Consider the following 19,164-nt stretch of genomic DNA (forward strand, 5'->3'; position numbering starts at 1 on the left):
AAGAATGGCATTATGTAATAATTACAGGGTCTATCCATCAGGAAGACCTAACAATTATAAATGTCTATGCACCGAATTCAGAATGCACCCAATTATATAAAACAATTAATCACAAACATAAGCAACCTTATTGATAAGAATGTGGTAGTTGAAGGGGACTTTAATACTCCACTTACAACAACGGGTAGATCATCTAGACAGAGAATCAATAGAAGAAACAATGGCCCTGAATGATACATTGGACTGGATGGACTTGACAGATATATTAAAACTCTGAATCCCAAAGCAACAAAATACACTTTCTTCTCGAGTATACATGGAACATTCTCCAAGATAGATCACATACTGCGTCACAAAACAGCCCTTAATAAGTATAAAAGAATTGAGATCATACCATTCATATTTTCAGACCACAATGCTATGAAACTTGAAAACAAACACAGGAAAAAGTCTGGAAGACCTCCAAAAGCATGGAGGTTAAAGAACACCCTACTAAAGATTGAATGGGTCAACCATTATTGAGAATAAATTAAAAAATGTATGGAAACAAATGAAACTGAAAATAGAACAATCCAAATGCTTTGGGATGCAGCAAAGGAAGTCCTGAAAAGAAAATACATTGCAATCCAGGCCTATCTCAAGAAACAAGAAAAATCCCAAATACAATATCTAACAGCACACCTAAAGGAACTAGAAGCAGAACAGCAAAGACAGTCCAAACCCAGCAGAAGAAGAGAAATAATAAAGATCAGAGCAGAAATAAACAATATAGAATCCAAAAAACAGCAGAGCACATCAATGAATCCAAAAAGTTGTTTTTTTTGAAAAAATTAACAAAATTGATAAACCTCTAGCCAGGCTTCTCAAAGAGCAAAAGGGGATGACCCAAATAGATAAAATCACCAATGAAAATGGAATTATCACAAACAACCCCTCAGAAATACAAGCAATTATGAGGGAATACTATAAAAAAATATTTGCCAACAAACTGTACAACCTGGAAGAAATGTAAAAATTCCTAAGCACCCACACACTTCAAAAACTCAAACAGGAAGAAATAGAAAATTTGAAGAGACCCATAACCAGCAAAGAAATGGAATCATTTATGAAAAATCTCCCAACAAATGAGTCCAGGACCAGATGGCTTCCCTGGGGAATTCTACCAGACATTTAAAGCAGAGATAATACCTATCCTTCTCAATTGTTCCAAAAAATAGAAAGGGAAGGAAAACTTCCAGACTCTTTGTATGAAGTCAGCATTACTTTGATCCCCAAACCAGAGACCCAGAAAAAAGAGAGTACTACAGGTCAAGATCTCTGGTGAATACGGATGCAAAAATTCTCAACAAGATACAGCAAATCGAATTCAACAGCATATAAAAAGAATTATTCACCATGATGAAGTGGTATTCATTTCTGGGCTGCAGGGCTGGTTCAACATTCACAAATCAATCAATATGATACATCACATTAATAAAATAAAAGATAAGAACCATATGATCCTGTCAATCGATACATAAAAAGCACTTGGCAAAATTCAGCTTCCTTTCTTAATAAAAACCCTCGAGAAAGTCAGGATAGAAGGAACATACTTAAACATCATAAAAGCCATTTATGAACAGCCCACAGATAATATCATCTTCAGTGTGGAAAACCTGGGAGCTTTCCCCCTGAGATCAGGAATATCAGAGGGATGTCCACTCTCACCACTGCTGTGTAACATAGTGTTGGAAGTGCTAGCATCAGCAATCAGACAACAAAAGGAAATCAAAGGCATCAAAATTGGCAAAGATGAAGTTAAGCTTTCACTTTTTGCAGATGACATGATATTATACAAGGAAAATCTGATAGACTCCACCAAAAGTCTGCTACAACTGATACATGAATTCAGCAAAGTTGAAGGATATAAAATCAATGTACAGAAATCAGTTGTATTTTTATACACCGATCATGAAGCAACAGAAAGACAGATAAAGACTGATCCCATTCACAATTGCACCAAGAACCATAAAATCCCTAGGAATAAACCTAACCAAAGATGTCAAATATCTGTATGCTGAAAACTATAGAAAGCTTATGAAGGAAATTGAAGAAGATATAAAGAAATGGAAAAACATTCCGTGTTTATGGATTGGAAGAATAAAAACTGTTAAAATGTCAATACTACCCAAAGCAGTCTACTCATTTATGAGGCATAAGCTTAGGGATCCCCCGGGCTTACACCAATGGGTTAACAAGACACAAAGAAATACAAAGTCAATAATATGCTCACACCTGAGTTTGGATAAACCAGATGGGCACTCCAAGAATGGGGGGGGGGGGGTTCAAAGACACCCTGATAATAGGCACAAAGATGCCAGGCATAGGGAGGTGCAAAGGCACCCCAAAATAAGGAGGGGGTGCTGAGCCCCTCAAAATGGAGAGCAAGAGGTAAAGGCCTAAAACAGAAATAGCACAAAGGTGCCCAATAAATAGGAATAACAGAATTAGATATTCAGGGTGAAAGCACCCTGAAGTTAGTATACAGCATAAAGCTGCTTTCATAGGAGAATAGGGCCAGTTTAGGTAAATTGGTGAATTGGACTTTGGACCACTGCACTGCAGGAAAAGCAGCCCAGAGCAGAGATGGCTAACAAAAGAAAAGGTGTCTTGTTAACCTTGAGGTTATTTCCCCTATCTGTGTATCCCCTAGGCTGGCAAAGATAAACAGGCACAGAGCCTCCTATCTGCTGTTAACAACCATCTACCCATCTGCCTGCCCCCCAGATTTTGTTTTATATTGACCCAAACCCCAACACTGTATATCTTCAAAATCCCCTTTTCCCTCTCATATCCCCAAGTTAATGTTCATAGTTTGTTTGCAAGCCTTCTAATCTGAATAAATACAGGGCAAAGACCCTTACTCGGTGCTCTTGTTTTTTTCACAGACATTAGCCATCTCTCACTTTAATCCTGCATCTGCTCTTTTGCTGGCCAAAAGAAAACTTTAGACTTAGAGTCTGCGACACACATTCAATGAATTGTGAATCAAAATTACACCAGCATTATTCTTGAAGCTGGAACAAGCAATTCTAAAATTTGTATGGAAGCACAAAAGACCCCCAATAGCCACAGTAATATTGAAGAAGAAGACCAAAGCAGGAGGCATCACAATCCCAGACTTTAGCCTCTACTACAAAGCTGTAATCATCAAGACAGTATGGTATTGGCACAAAAATAGACACATAGACCAATGGAATAGAATAGAGACCCCATAATTTGACCCACAAATGTATGGCCAACTAATCTTTGACAAAGCAGGAAAGAATACCCAATGGAAAAAAGACAGTCTCTTTAACAAATGGTGCTGGGAGAACTGGACAGCAACATGCAGAAGAATGAAACTAGACCTCTTTCTTACACCATACACAAAAATAAATTCAAAATGGATAAAGGACCTGAAAGTGAGACAGGAAACCACCAAAACCCTAGAGGAGAAAGCAGGAAAAAACCTCTTGACCTCAGACGTAGCTATTTCTTACTTGACACATCTCCAAAGGCAAGGAAATTAAAAGCAAAAATGAGCTATTAAGACCTCATGAAGATAAAAACCTTCTGCACTGCAAAGGAAACAATCAACAAAACTAAAAGGCAATCGATGGAATGGGAAAAGATATTTGCAAATCACATATCGGGAAAGGGTTAATAGCGAATATCTCTAAAGAACTCACCAAACTCCACAACTGAGGAACAAATAATCCTGCGAAAAAATGGGCTGAGGACATGAATAGACACTTCTCTAAAGAAGACATCCAGATGGCCAACAGACACATGAAAAGATGCTCAAAGACACGCCTCAGCAGGGAAATACAAGTCAAATCCACACTGAGATATCACCTCACACCAGTTAGAGTGGCTAAAATGAACAAATCAGGAGATGCTGATAGAGGATGTGGAGAAACAGGGACCCTCTTGCACTGTTGGTGGGAATGCAAACTGGTGCAGCCGCTCTGGAAAAGAGTGTGGAAGTTCCTAAAAAAATTAAAAATAGATCTACCCTATGACCCAGAAATAACACTGCCAGGAATTTACCCAAGGGATACAGGAGTGGTGATGCATGGGGCACTTGTGCCGCAATGTTTATAGCAGCACTTTCAACAATAGCCAAATTATGGAAACAGCCTAAGTGTCCATCAATTGATGAATGGTTAAAGAAATTGTGGTTTATATACACAATGGAATACTGCTTGGCAATGAGAAAGAATGAAATATGGCCTTTTATAGCAACGGGGATGGAACTGGAGAGTGTTAGGCTAAGTGAAATAAGTCATACAGAGAAAGAGAGATACCACATGTTTTCACTCTTACGTGGATCCTGAGAAACTTAAAAGAAGACCATGAGGGAGTGGAAGGAAATAACAAGAAAAGTTAGAGAGGGAGGGAGCCAAACTATAAGAGATCCTTAAAAACTGAGAACAAGCTGAGGGTTATGTGGAATGGGAGGGAGGGGAAAGTGGGTGATGGGTATTGAGGAGGGCACCGGTTGGGATGAGCACTGGGTATTGTATGGAAACCAATTTGAGAAAAATTTCATATTAAAAAAAACATCATTTATATTCAAATTGAATTTTTGGTGTCCCATTAAATTTTGTACCTAAGGCACTAATCTTATCAATCCTGGCCCTGAGTATTGTGTTTCCTGAGCCTGCCATAACAGAGTACCATAAATTGGGTGTCTTATGTCAACAGACATTTATTCTCTTATGGTTTGGGAGGCTAGAAGTTTGAATCAAGGTGTCAGTAGTGTCATCTTCCCTCTAGAGTCTCTAGGGAGAATCTTTTGCTTCCCTTTTCCTGCTTTTATTTTGGTTGCATCTATTGCTTGCCTTGTGGCTGTATCAATCCACTTTCTAAATCCATGGTGGCCTTGCCTTCTCCTTACTTGGAAGTCTTCTTCATATGTCTGTCTCAAAACCATCTCTACCTTTCTTTTTATAAGGACAGCTGTTTCAGTGATGACCAATATGGATAACTTCAATAGTGATACACTTGAAAGGGGGTGACGGGGGTATATATCTTCATCTATCATTGTGAGAAGTCAACAAATAATGTCCAAAATTGATAGATCAAGAAACAAATATACCATGTAGTGGTGGGAAAGAAGCTACAAGAACAGTTATTTAAGTTAGCTATGGGGTGAGATTATTGCATTTAACATTAAGCACTTTTCTTTCGTGTTTTAAACATGGGCATATAATACATCAAAGAAATAATGAGGGCCACCTAGTGTCTCCATCAGTTAAGTGTCTGATGATTCTTGATATCAGCTCAGGGCATGATCTGATCAGGTTCATGAGTTTGAACCCTGCATCAGGTTCTGTGCGGATCCTGTTTGGGATTAGCTCTCCCTTCTCTCTGCTCCACCTTCCCCACTCTGTTGAAGAAGAAGAAGAAGAAGAAGAAGAAGAAGAAGAAGAAGAAGAAGAAGAAGAAGAAGAAGAAGAAGAAGAAGAAGAAGAAGAAGAAGAAGAAGAAGGACAAGAACAAGAACAAGAACAAGAAGAACAAGAACAAGAAGAACAAGAAGGGGAAGGGGAAGGGAAAGGAGAAGAAGGGGAAGGGGAAGGAGAAGAAGGGGAAGGGGAAGGGGAAGGAGAAGGGGAAGGAGGGGGGGAGGAGGAGAAGGAGGAGGAGGAGGAGGAGGAGGAGGAGGAGGAGGAGAAAGGGGAGGAGGAGGAGAAAGGGGAGGAGGAGGAGAAAGGGGAGGAGGAGGAGAAGGAGGAGGAGGAGGAGGAGGGGGAGGAAAGGGAGGAGGGGGAGGAGAAAGGGGAGGAGGAGGAGGAGAAAGGGGAGGAGGAGGAGGGGCGAGGAGGAGGAGTCGGGGAGGATGCGGAGGAGGAGGAGAAGGAGAAGAGGAATAAGAAGGAGAAGAAGAGGAAGAAGAAAGAGGAGGAGGAAGAGCAGGAGGATGGGGGGAGGGGAAGAGGAGGAGGAAAGGAGAAGGAGAAGAAGGAGAAGGAGAAATAATGAAAGAACCTATAGCATTTTCTTGCATTCTGTGGTTTAAAAGTGTCTTTGAATGCATCATGGAGTATCTTTTCATGAATAGAGTTAATGTTTTTAAAGTAATTTTATGTTAATTTTATTACTATTTCACCCCGTATCAAACTCTGGGGATAATTTTTCCCTTAGGCAATAGCTATTACTTTAATAAAATACAATGAAATGAATTAATATAAAATAAACAAAAATAAACACATCTTAGTTACAAACACAATTTTTTACATTAGGCCCAATATATATAAAATTTCCATGCCAAATGTTTATATAAATCTAAAAACTTCCTCTCAATGTGACATGCCATGTGACATAACATTAACAAAATTGGTACATGTGGGACAATTTCAAGAATGACAATTTGAGCAATGCCCTAGTTTTATCTTTTTCTTCTTCTTCTTCAAAAAATTTTCTTCATAGTTTTCCTTCCTACATTTCTTCCTTTCTTACTATGTCCCTTCCTTCTTTCTTTCCTTGTTAGTGTTTTTTTTTTCCTATCTTGCTTAATATATCCTACCCATCCCAAAGATTGTCAAGAGCCTATTTTGTAATCATCTGAAATTGTTTTCATTTTACTTACAATACGTAGGCTTTGAATAGTCCTGACTGTTGGATATGGTGGGATATAGGCTTTTAAGGTCATTGCTACTAGTATCCCTTTCAATGTTTCCCTTATGAGTTGTTCTGTGCTGGTTTCTTGCCAGAATGTTCCTTTTCTCCCTATGGCTATGCAGTGCTATATAGCATCCTGTTAAATATTAAAGGCCTATTAATGTAGACTATGTTTCTGGGCTCTGTATTCTCTGTTAGATTTCTATACATCTATCTTTGCATCAGTGTGGCATTTTTGATTACTACAGCACTAAAAGTGATTCTGGAAGCCTATCTTCATATTTTGTTCTTTATTCAAGTATATTTTGGCTTTTGTTCACCCTTTGCATTTGCATGAAATTTTAGTTGACTTTGAAAGTTTTCCCAATATACAAGTTGAGATTTTGATTACAACTCACTTAATTGTAAATTTTGGGGAGGGAGAGAGGGATCATATGTAGTTAACATCTTTATAATTTTAAGCTTTCTATTCTTGAAAATTATTTTTTGCTCTCTTATTTTTTATTTTGGTCGTTAAAAGTCTATTTTGAAGTCTCCTTAATCATGGATGTCTTTCATATCTTTCATAGATTTCTTCCTAGTACCTCATGTTTATTATTGCAGATACTTTAATTTTTTTCTGTTTGTTTTGTTATTTTTTTTTACATGGTATTCAATAGTTTGATAAGATAGGTAGATGAGGTAGACAGGTAGATAAAGAATCCAAAAACCTAGATCAATTCTTTTTCATTTTACTTGTTTATCTTTATATTCTTTTGGATGTTACAATTTGGAAGCTAATAAAATTCATAGACATTTTGTTAAAAAATATTAGTGCAGGTTGTTTTTCAACCTCTTTCAAAATATATAGTCTATAAAGATAAATGCAAGTAATAAGTCCTAGGTGATAGAAAGGTTAGGATCCACCAAACTTGCTATCTGTTCTGGATGAATGCCAGCCATTGTAGAGAATTTAAATTTATAAGCAATATATGTTTTATGTAAGTAAGTATCATAATAACCACACTGAAGGGGTACCTTCTTTCAAGAAGCTCACATTGTAGCAGGTAGGACAGAAGGAGTGTCATGGAAAGATATTCATTTTTTACAAAGTCCTCATCAATTTGAGATGGGTATTGTGCCCATCTATTTACATGTGAAAAGAATAAAGAAAGCTTACATTACTTTATTCTTAAAAGAGTTAGGTAGTTGAAGAGAATGTCTCTTTTCGTTTATGATTGAATATGTAAGGGGAGACTTCATCACTAAGAACAATGTGTCATTTTTTAAAAAAAAATAAAGATCATTTCCCATAAAGACAGTCAAGGGAAAATACAATTGAGTAGAAGTAGGAAAGTAAAAGGCCTCTTTAGTTAATGCATTTCCAGAACTAAGCACAAAGGTGCTTCCTAAACAAAGGGACCTTTATAAATGAGGGTCTCTTTAGAGAGAATCTTTTCAAAGGACCCCTATTAGGGGTTCAACCGTCTCCTTCAAATGTGATTTTAAAGGCTTGAAAATTAATTATACTCTCTACAGAAACTGTATTTAGTTTTATTGCGAAAATTTAGTTAACACTGTTTGGTTCATAGCATCATGATTCTGAGGAGCTTATGGTATTTAGAAGTAAAGACAGGAAATTTGAGTTGTTATATCTTGCCCCACTCTTTTGCTTTGCTGGTGGGAATGTAAACCGGTGCAGCCACTCTGGAAAATGGCGTGGAGAGTCGTCAAAAAGTTAAAAATAGAACTATTCTACAACCCAGCAATTTCACGACTGGGTATATATCCAAGAGATACAGGTGTGCTGTTTCAAAGGGGCACATCCACCCCAGTGATTATAGCAGCACTATCAACAATAGCAAAAGTATGAAAGAGCCCAATGTCCATTGACAGATGAATGGATAAAGAAGATGTGGTATACATATACAATGGAGTATTGCTTGGCAATCAAAAAGAAATCATGCCATTTGTAACAATGTGGATGGAACTATAGGGTATTATCTTAAAAGAAATTAGTCAGTCATAGAAAGACAAATATATGACTTCACTTATATGTGGAATTAAGATATAATCAGATGAATGTAAAGGCAAGAAAGCAAAATTAATATAAAGCAGAGAGGGGGATAAAACATAAGAGACTGTTAAATACAGAGAACAAACTGAGGGTTGCAGGAGGGGTTGTGGGTGGGGGATGGGCTAAATGGGAAAGAGCTACTAAGGAAGACCCTTGTTAGGATGAGCACTGGGTGTTATACAAAGGGGATGAATCATGAGATTTACTTTTGAAATCATTAGTACACTATATGCTAACTTGAACATAAATTTAAAAATATAAAAATGAAAAATAAAAAACAATAAATTAAAAAATACACCTAGGGAAACCAACTGGTACGCACTAGTTAACATTTGAGGAACTATTTTAAGGTACTAGGATGCCTTACAAGGATTATAGGATCATATTCATTTCTGAACAGTGGATAGAAAAAATCTGTAAGTTATCAATACAACTTAATTCCTGGTACTTTGTTTTATATCAGTAATAGAGATATGACAAATAATGCCTACTATTATAATCAAATAAATTATAGAATGATTGGCTAGAATGGCTAATTACAAGATTAGACTTGTTGTAAGGTATAGAAATTTTCAATTCTGATTATTCCCCAGATAAATAGTTTTCTTTTTCCACTTGATTGGGAGCTCTTTGAAGGCAGGGGTAATGTTCTTCATTGGGAATCATTAATGGTTATCAAAGTTCTAAGATACAGTATATGTCAATGAACTGTTGCTGGATTACTTTAAAAATATTTGTGGATTATGCTTTCATTATAATATATTCTAATTGTATTCATTTTTCTGTAGTGTTAAGTGAATTAATACAATTAGTGTTGCAGTTCCTCATGAAAAGAGGTGTCCTTGGGTCCTACTCAATATGTACCATAGCAAAATTTGATATGAAAGTGTAAGTGATCCAAATGTCTCAGTTACACAATATGGCATGTGATGTTTTAAATGATTCATAAAACAAAAAACATATTCTAATATTTTGATTTTTCTGTGAAGTCTTTAAGGACAGTGATAGGGTAAAATATAGTTTGTGTTTAATGAGAAATATTAGAAATTGTTTCTTAAGTATACAGTGAATATGAAAATAATATGTTAGGTGCATACATTTCTATCCTTCTCAGTTGAATACTGTGTTGACGGTGTGATTAGATGCATATATAAGCAAGTTTGAAAAAATCCTTGTGTGATAGCATTTTCAACTGCAAACAGGTATTTCATACTTCTACAGATCAGTGAATACTCATAAACAGCAAAACATAGATTTTTGTCCTTGACAGACTCATGGTAGAGTAAAGCACCAAAGTTAGTGTATTTATTTGTTTGTTTGTTTCCCTAATGTATCAGTTAGGTTTGCTTATATAGCAAACCATCTCAGAACTCAATGGTTTAAAACAATTGCTTATTTAATTCATGATTTGTTAGATCAGCTGGGTGTTACTGGTTTGGGCCAGCTGGACTGGTCTCACTGATGCACATGTGATCCGGTGTTATATTGGTGGGAGTGGCCACTTACGATGGCATTGACTGGAAAGACAGGGACTCCTTTTTAGGTTGTTTTATCCTTGAGCAGGATAGCTTAGAGTTGTTCACATAAAGGGCCCTTGGAGATCACAGGGTTACAAGAGTTGAGAGTCCAAGAATAAGGTTTGTTCCTTGAGCCCTAGATGGGAACTCACAGTGCAGCTTCTGCAGCTTTTGATCTATTGGACAAAATCCATCACGAAACCAGCTGAGATTCAGAAAGTAGAGAAATATGCTTCTCTCTTTGATGAGAGGAGAGGGACTGTCACCAATTTTGCAATCTACCACAGCTAATATTACAGTTCTTACAACACACCCCTCAAGAAGTTAATGTCCTTTAGTGATAGTCATTAAACAATACACAACAATAACAATAAAGGACTCCCTGTGCCAGGCACTGTGCTAAGTGCTTTCCATGGATTCACTCAATCAATTATCACAATAATAATACAAGATGGATGCTACCTTTTCTTACTTCATAAATAAATAAACTTTGTCACAGAGGAGTTAACTATTTTACAAGATGTAAAATTCCTCCAAAACTAGATTTCTCTGGCCAAATAAATTTGGGAAATGCAGGGTTAAATAATGAAGAGAGATTATCTATCACTCCATCCATCCATCCATCCATCCATCCATCCATCCATCCATCCATCCTGTAAGACTTCTCAAAGTTTCGAATGTAATATTTTGTATTGTGGATCTCATGATGGGGGTTATAAGCCACATATCTAAACACGGATCTTAGGAACCCTTCATTTTATGGAATGTCTACTAACACTTTACAAGATGGTGGCATTCTGTGGAATCCAGTTTGGAAAATTATGTAATATCATACTTAGGTTTCAAACTGGGAGCCAAATAACTCTGACATTATAGCCAAAGCAGCTCTGTTACTGAGAACAAAAAGGTGTATGCAAAATATCTTCTTTTTGCCCCTCGTTCTTCTTGCTGGCGTAAAAAACTTAGACCTTATAAAACATATAAAAATTAACCCAGTTATATCTTTAAATAGCCTCAAGGTTTTTATCCAAATTATATGTTTTAGTGTTCCATTCTTCCCTTTCCTCTGCCTCCTTCCTTTAAACCACCCCCTCTTCTTTTGTATCAACATCACCCTGAGCAGTAACAGTGTTAACTGTGCTGACAGTTGGCAAATAGTACTAGAGGATGGCAGTGAGATACTGAGGGAAAATTATATGCTTCTGAATCATTTGCTTCAAGATAGTCAAATTAGAAAGACCTAACCCTCTCACTCTTCACCCCCTACCTCCACAACCATACAGATGAGACAGTAGTTTGGAGAAAGTTACCTCTAACACTTTTCCAGAGTAACAGCCATGAGGAGGGAAATTCTGGAATCAAGATTAGGGTATATATGAGAATTTACATATTCAGGTAGAGGAGTAAGATCTTAGCATGCAAATCTAATTTAACACACACACACACACACACACACGCGCGCGCGCACACACACACATACACAGTGTATCTGTGTGTGTTTGTTTCTCTTAAAGACCCAGTATACTTATTCAACTTATGCACTCATTGGGAGTCTATAAAAGAATAAGCAATGACATACGTTTAAGTAAGTAAGTGTCAACGTTTCACTTAATCCTCAAAATAACCCAATAATATAGGTACTTTATCCTCAATTTTGTAGATGAAAACTATGAGATTAGAAAGATAATATAAATTAATCATAGTCACACGGGGAGCAGGAGGGAGATGGAATTTGAAGCAAAGTCTATTTAAGTAAAGAATCTGGATTTAAAGAGTGTGTAGAATAATAAAGATTTATACAGTGTGTTTATCATGCAGTGCTGAACTCCCTAAGTATATACAATGTATGGAGTCACCAAAGTCCAGGTTGGCATGGGCTGAACTGTGGCCCTTGGTGATCCTCCCTGTTTTCAAACATGTTTGCACATTCTGCTTTCCTGGGCTTGGATCCTTTTGGCAATATGGATGACATACAAGTACATGGAGGAGGTTGATGGCTGAGAGGAATGGAAGGGGTCCTTGAGTATGAACTCATCCTGACCCAACCATTCGGAGATTTAACACACACACACACACACACACACACACACACACACACACACAAACACACACACACTTATAAGACTGGACACATGACCAGAAGAACTCCTAAACAACTTGGACAGCTGGGACATCTGCTTTGAGAGAACCCCAGTTAAGCCAAACCCTAAGAGAAAAAGCTTGAACCTCTTAATTCAGAGTAAAATGTGCATTTCTCTGTACTTCAGCCTGGAGGTGAAGTGGCACTGGAAATTCAGTGGAATGTGAATAAAACTTGAGCAGCAGCAGCCACAGCTAGAGGTCTGTGGGCAGCTCAGGCAGGTTCTGAGACTCCCAGAAATAATTGGGAAGTGACCCAATGCATAGGCAAAGCACCTGGACCCCTTGTAAGGAGTGGGAGCTACTCACATATGAGCAACCACAATTTTGCCCATGGGCTGGATAGGTCACGTTGTTGTGAAGCACTGATACATACATATATGTAGCTGTACCACCTCCCTCTTACATTACCACTAAACCTAACACTATTACTATTTTTAACTTTTTATCTATCCTATTTGAGTTCAGAAACCTATATCTACACCTCTCGCTGTTCCTATTTAACATATTGTTGGGATTTAGTGCATTGTCACTAAATGAATAGGATAGATCTATTTGTATTTATATATATTTATGCACTCAGTTCGCAAGAGATGTATTTGAGGCTAATTTCTAAGAAGTCACGTATAAAATTAGAATTTAAAGACAGTTAATAGTTTCTTCACTTCCACAGACTCAGGTAATCACTTAAAAGCTCAAAGATAGAAAATTCTGTTTCTCAAGATGGCAGTAATATGATCAGAGTTACAATCAGTATAATCTTGGGTTGGAGAGCCTGGGTTGCTCAGTTGGTTGATCGTCTGAATCTTGAGTTCAACTCTGGTCATGGTTTCATGATTCATGAGCTCAAGTACACATCAGGCTGTGTGTTGACACTGAAGAACCTGCTTGTGATAGCTTTCTCCCTCTCTATCTCTTTCTCAAAGTAAAATAAATAAACTTAAAAAAATCAGTATAATCTAGGGCCAACACGTTTACCACTCCACATAAATCAACAGCTTGTCTTAGAAACATGAGAGAAAATATTCCTTTTTGTTTGTAAAGAGAAGACCCTGATGAGCTAATGAAGTGCTGGGTTTGTTTCTCAAAGAACCAGAGTTAATTCGTTAAGACTGATGTCCTTCCCAAACAACATAATTCCATTGCATTCTCCTAAATTTTTCCCTGTTTCCAAAATGTTTATCATTCACACACGGTTTCAGACCTTTGTACTATTTACCAGAATCTCTGGCCGTCTTTTTAAGGGTTGGAGAAATGAGTAAAAAGACATTTTGATCATTTATAGTTATTTACACATTTCTACAAGAAAACAATTTTGCTTATTTTTTATTTTTTTTAAATAAACAAATGATTGTAAAGTCTTAGATTGTAGATTAGAAGAACACCTGTGTGTTGCCAACTCAAAGGTTGATAAGTGCTATTATAATGTTTCACTGGAAGGTGATCGTGGTACTTCAAAAAGTACAGAAAAGGAACCACCGTGACTGCCCCAAAACAGCCCGAGTGCTCAGGAATCATATCTACAAAACAATACACATTGGAAGATAGGCACTAAACTTTTATTAAACCATGAATAGTGATAACACTGAAATCATTTATAGTTGAATGTATTTTAAAGCTAATTAAAGCAGGGGTCAAACCTACTTATGTTTCCACATTATAGGAGAGATTAAGCTGTAGGTGAGACCACAAAGAACATGTAGATGCCTCTTACTCTTCCATTTTCCCATATAAATGACTAAGAACTCAAATACATGTTTTCCAAACCAAGGTTTCCATAGGGGTAAAAGAGAGGAGAGAATTTCAAGGTTTAAGCTTAGGATGGGAGTTAACACAGCTCCTGAACTCCTCAATAACTCAGCCATTCCTAGCTGGTGTTTTCTTTCATGATTTTGAAGGGCCCTGCTGAAGACAGCCCCACAAAATGCCATAACCTCAGGTGTCATAATTCATATCTGAGACTATGTGAATGACATATAGGCACACCTTGCATCATCCCACATGGCAACTTTGGTTCCAGAGAAGAGGTGAGCAGTTGTCACCCCAAACACTTCCAAAATGTAATTACTTAACAGTATTGGTCATCACATTTATTCACCTCCGATCAAGTGTTATTCATATCTCACCACAGCATGTTGAATACTTTGTATTCTTTATCTCGCTCACTGCCTACAACTTTGGAAATTGGTAATATCATTTCTGTTTAACATGAAGAAACTGAAGTTGAGAGAGTTGTGTAACTTGACCAAAGTCATACCATGTGTAAATGATAGACGGGGCCTTGACTTAATCCTAGGCCATTCATGTCCATATCTGTGCTCTTTTTCATTGAATGAAACTCTCCCATTTACAAAATATTTTTGTAGAAATTAACTCATCTAATCATTATGAAAACTAAGCTGCACCAGAAGGATTAGAGACTTAGAGAAAATAAAGATGAGAATCAGAGAGGTTTGATTACTTCACTCAAGGTCACATAGCACTAATTTTTTTTTTGAGCTCAAATCTGAAATTTTTTAACTTTTCTTTTTTAGTTGCCATATTTCTTATGACAATAGATGCAATACACAAATGTTATATTTTTTCAGCGTAGGATTTTCCCAATCTAGCGCTTGCTGCTAAACCACTGTGTAACTTTAAACAAATTACTTAACCTCTCTGAGTCTGCATTCTTTTTATTTCTAAAGTAAGTGTAACAATATAGGCATGATAACATTAAAACATCAGCAAACAGTTCTAGCCAAGTACCTGACATATTGTAGGCATTCAGTGTGTGAACTCTTCCTTTCCTTTATGCACTCCTTTCAACTCAAATGAGATAGTTTCAGGACAAATAAAAATGCAACTCCTAACCAAGTAAAAGTTGTATTAATAGCTGGTATCAAAATTTATCTTAGGAATGGAACTTTGTGAAAATATTTTAATAAACATTTGTGCAAAGTGTGACTCTGAGGGCATAAATATCAGCAGGAAGCTTAGCTATAACACATTTTGATTTTTCTGGATAAGAAAATTATAAGAATTTATGTTTTGTGCCCAAAATTGGAGGAGAGAGGAGAAAGAGAAAGAAAGTGGGGAAGAGAGGGAAGACTACAGAACTGCAGACTATGTTTTATGTCCCATATGAATTAATACAAGGAAGAGCAGAAAAGCATGGTTGGAAATAAAAGAAACCCTAACAATGTTAGTCATCTTGGCATTCGCAGAAATCTTGTACCTTTGATGATCCAACACAATTTTGGGGTGATCTCAATAGACAGGTAGTCTCAGGGGGCATGCAGGCTACACGTTTAGTTGAAAGTCCACTCAAAGTCACTGGACTAGAGGACACCTGGGTGGTTCAAGCCATTGAGCATCTGACTTTTGATTTCAGCTCAGGTATAATCTCACAGTTTGTGATATTGGGCTCTGTGTAAGCTCTGCATTGATAGGTGGAGTCTGTTTAGGATTCTCTCTCTCCCTCTCTCTCTACCCTTCCTCTGCTGTCTCTCAAAAATAAATAAACTTTAAAAAAGTCAGTGATCAAAAGGTGGTTTCAATTTCAGCATTGTTTAGGTACATTTAGAAGGGGTAAACTGAAGAAATTAAGATGTGGGTTAATAATCAGTTTTAGGCATATTTGCAACATACCCTTAAAATGTTGACTTTGATATAGAAGGAAGTAATGAAGAATTCATTTCTGAATATCCTTTGTTCTTTAATAGATTTTAGTTTTTAAAGCTGCTTTAAATTTACTGTGCAGTAGAGCAGAGAGTTCCCTTAAACCTCCATCCTTACTCCCTGACCCTACTCCTTCCAAACTCCTTTACTCTCTGTATACTCTATCAGAGGAATGGTACATTTGTAGTGTACAACCTGTATTGACACATCATCACTCTTGGTGACTCTCCTTTATTTTTAAACTGCAAACTTCATTCACATCACTTGGTCCACTGAGACACTTGCTTTGTAGCATGGTGAGATGATTCAGCATAGATCTAAACTACATGGCTAGGTTGTTGATGACCAAATATAAAATGTAGCTAGCTCACAGACACGTTACCTGACTTGGCTATAATATTAATCCATTCATTTGTATTATACATTCTGTCAAAGAGAAATACACACACACACACACACAGACACAGACACAGACACACACACACACACACACACACACACACACACACACACACACACACTTAGATATGTTCGTTTTTCCAAGCAGGAGACTTTTATGATGTTTCCCTCTAAAGAATGGAGAATCCCTTTGATGAGGAAGCATGGGGAAATCTGAGAACAAGGTACAGGCTAACAGCACCGCTCCCCCTCCTCAGGTGGAGTATGTGTGATGTTCCTCAGGTGCTCCTGGCTACCTAAGAACAAAGGAAAGGGGTTTAAGTGCTTGTCGTGGGGTGTGGAAAACTATGGCAAATGAAAAATTAAATTCCCTTACTGCCTACAACCCATTGACAAGTCCTTGAAATAGGCAGAGTAACCTCCCTCTAGAAGCTCTGGGGCCTCAAGGATGACACTTTGCTAGGGGCAAAAGGGAACCTTAGCTTAACATTAAGTTCAAGGACCCTGTGAATCTACTTCCTTTATCTCAAGATATGTGCCAGCAATTATACTCCAAGCTTATGGCCCTGATATACATCTGAAATGTATCATGACTGAGGTTTTACTAAATGGTAATAAATGGTGATTTTTCCTAAGAGAAGGTAGGCCCTCAAGGTCCTGGAAACCTTGCTTCCAAAATCCCTTAGAGACTTATTCTATCCCTGACCCCCTTCCAACCTGAATGTATATAACCATTTACCTGTCACAACCCCAGTGCAGCTCTTTTTGCCTACATATCCTGTCCCCATGCTTTAATAAAATCACCGTTTTTGCACTAAAGACATCTTCAAGAATTCTTTCTTGGTCATTGGCTCCAGACCCAACGAACCCCACCCACACCCCAAAACTTCATCATATGGCACCCAACGTGGGGCTATGAGTCTTTTCATCTGGACTGTGAACATGGGTGCAGATTTGGTGAGTACTTCCTCTTTTCTCCCTTTACTCTCATTTGAGAGGCCTTTCAAGGAGTATGATCTTATTAGAACACTTTCATGTCGATTCCTCAGACTATAATCCTCTAGCCTGTGGCTACTCTATGAGGAAGAAAAAGCCTGACTTTTGGCTAGAAATTAGTATGCTTGCTGGAATGGTAATAAGACCCAGAAACTTGATGTCCTTTCTTTATTCTTGTCCTTATACAAAGTTGTCTGACTTGGGCATGGGACAGCCACCAGGACAGCTGCCAATCTTAAGACTTCCATGTGAGGTTTTCTCCTCATTGGTCTAAGACCAACCCTCCAAATCTCTGGTCTAGCTGCTCTGGCCACAGGACCTCCACTGGGAGCTAGCCAAAACCAGTACCCAATTTAATTAAAACCCACTGGGAACTGTTTCCTACAGAAGTTGGCTGTAAAGACTATAGGTGTACTATAGGTATCACTTATATCATGATTGATTTATGTCTTTACTCTTTCCAGTCAATGTCCTCTACCAAATACTTAAATTACAAAATAGAATCATTCTCACTTATGAAAGTTTTCTAGTGTTTTCCATGGTTCTTCATGGCTTTCTCTGCAAGGCAAACTTCGTCCATATGCCAGGTACTCATCTGTACTTTAGAGAGCAATTGGGAAGTGGGAGGATGTTAGTATCCCTCCTCAGGGATCCTTAGTCGACTGGTTAGTGGTCATAGCTGTGGGGAATAAGGTTAGGAATCCCCCAGGCTTACATCAATGGGTTAACAAGTTATAAAGAAGTACAAAGTCATAGAATGCTCAAACCCAATTTGGGTAAACAAGATTAGTCAAATAAGGACAGAGAAGGAGAGCTTAGGACCCCACAATAGAGTAAAGGGCAGCTTGGGCCCCCACAAAAAAGCAGGGAGGTGCAAAGTCATCCAGAATATGGAGGAGCAAGGCCCCAAAATAGAACATAGGTATATGAAATAAACAAGATTAGATATTCAGGGTGGAAGCACCCTCCAATTTAGTACTATAGCAGAAAGAAGCTTTCACAGGAAGGAAGGACCACGTTAGGTAAACAGATAAAATAGTGCTATTGACCGCTGCACTGCAGGTGAGGCTGGCCAGAGTAGAGCTGATTATCAAAGGAAAAGGTGTCTTGTTAAGTCTGAGGTCACGTGTCCTACCTGTCTCATCCCCTAAGCTAGCTAAGATAAGCAGAGGCGGTGCCTCATGTTTGATGTAAACAACCTTCTGCCCCAACACCCCAATGCCCGGATTTTTTTTTTGTATTGACCCAAACCCCTAACCCCGAATATCTTCAAGACCTTCTTTCCCTCACGTCTTCAAGTAAAGTTCACAGATTCATTGTCTCTTTGTGCATGTCCACCACCATGTTTGTAAGCCTTCTGATCCTAATAAAAATGGGGCAAGGATGCTTATTCAGGTCTCTTGTCTTTTCCTTGACATTAGCTATCTCTTGCTTTTAATCCTGTGTCCTGCTCTCTTGCTAGACAATAGATAACTTCAGACCTAGAGTCTATGACATTAGGGATTTCATTCAAGGGACACCTCGGATCGCTTTGACACCAGGAACCTCTGACATATCCTATGCATGTGTGTCAGGGACAGGAGGGAGAGATTCTAGTGGTAACAGACTTTCTTTTTATTTCTATTTTTCCTTCTAGAAAGAGCATGGGAGCTTCTCTTTGGTCCCCATGGACTCTTCCTTGGGATGCATTTTTAAACCACTGTAAACAATTTGGATTGTAAAAAATAGGAAAGGACGGATTTCCTGGAA

This window comes from Panthera leo, chromosome Y, assembly GCF_018350215.1.
Source record: "Panthera leo isolate Ple1 chromosome Y, P.leo_Ple1_pat1.1, whole genome shotgun sequence".
NCBI classification, from domain to species: Eukaryota; Metazoa; Chordata; class Mammalia; order Carnivora; family Felidae; genus Panthera; species Panthera leo.